This window comes from Myotis brandtii, unplaced genomic scaffold (assembly GCF_000412655.1).
Source record: "Myotis brandtii unplaced genomic scaffold, ASM41265v1 scaffold397, whole genome shotgun sequence".
Lineage (NCBI taxonomy): Eukaryota > Metazoa > Chordata > Mammalia > Chiroptera > Vespertilionidae > Myotis > Myotis brandtii.
Window position 1 is genome coordinate 3,495,269 of NW_005365229.1, and position 1,080 is coordinate 3,496,348.

At 47.7% G+C, this 1,080-nt stretch overlaps 1 pseudogene; it reads left to right on the plus strand.

Annotated features, from left to right (window-relative positions):
* Positions 1 to 349: 349 nt before the first annotated feature.
* LOC102247468 overlaps positions 350 to 1,080 on the plus strand; it is a 1,610-nt pseudogene continuing 879 nt past the window's right edge.

Consider the following 1,080-nt stretch of genomic DNA (forward strand, 5'->3'; position numbering starts at 1 on the left):
CGGCGCGCTGTGCGCAGCCGCACATCGAGCCCCCGAGGTGGGCGGAGAGAAGGCCGGGGAGGGCGTGGTTCCCTCAGAGGCGGCCCGCGGAACCCACGAAGAGTCCCTGAGGTCCAAGAATTAGTTGAATGAAGGTGAAGTTTTTACCACGTGGGAATCTAGGAACATTTTATTTCAAAAGTTGGAAGACAACAATTTGGATGAATCTCTAAACATACTATTGAGAAAAGGGGCCAGACGCCAAAGAGTAAATGCTGGCTGGTTCCATTTATATAAAAGGAGAATTAATCTTCCATCTTTCTCGCTTTCAGTCAGACCCGCCGGAGAGTCTTCTGAAAGTAACATCATGATGCTTTCCCAAGGAGAACCCCAGGTTCAGTTCTAACTGGTGTTGGGTGGTGATGACGGGACTGGGAAAACTCATTGGTGTTTCTATCCCTCTCGCTCCCTTCCTTTCTCTCTAAAATCAATTTTTTAAAAAAATGTTTAAATAAATAAAAAAAGGTGTTTCTATATGCTAAAAAGTGAAGGGAAGAGGTTAAGAGCATAAGTCCAGAGCCAGACTGACTACCTAGTTCAAATTCTGCCTCCAGCCCTAGTTGGTCTAGTTCAGTGGATAGAGCATCAGCCCACAGACTGAAGGGTCACAGGTTCAATTCCAGACGGGACTGGGAAAACTCCATTGGAGAAACGACATCTGGTGAGTTTGAGAAGTATGTAGCCCCCTTGGTGTTGAAGTCCATCCCCTCCTGTTTCACACCAGCAGAGGGCCTATTAATTCAATGCCGGGGGGTACATGGGGCCAGGAGAAGTTCAGCGGAGGAGACAGCTATTACATCCAAGCCCAGGGTGCAGTTATAATGTCTGATGTAACTTCGAGAGTTACTTAAAAGAAGGTGCCTCTATATCTATTTTTGTTCATCAGCATTGAACAGACTGTCAAACTAAAGTGGGAAGCCCGGGGAGGGTTGTGGGGGCACGGGGGGAGTAAGAGATCAACCGAAAGACTTGTATGCATGCATATAAGCATAACCAATGGACACAAGACACTGGGGGGTAGGGGAGGCCGGGGGAATGTCA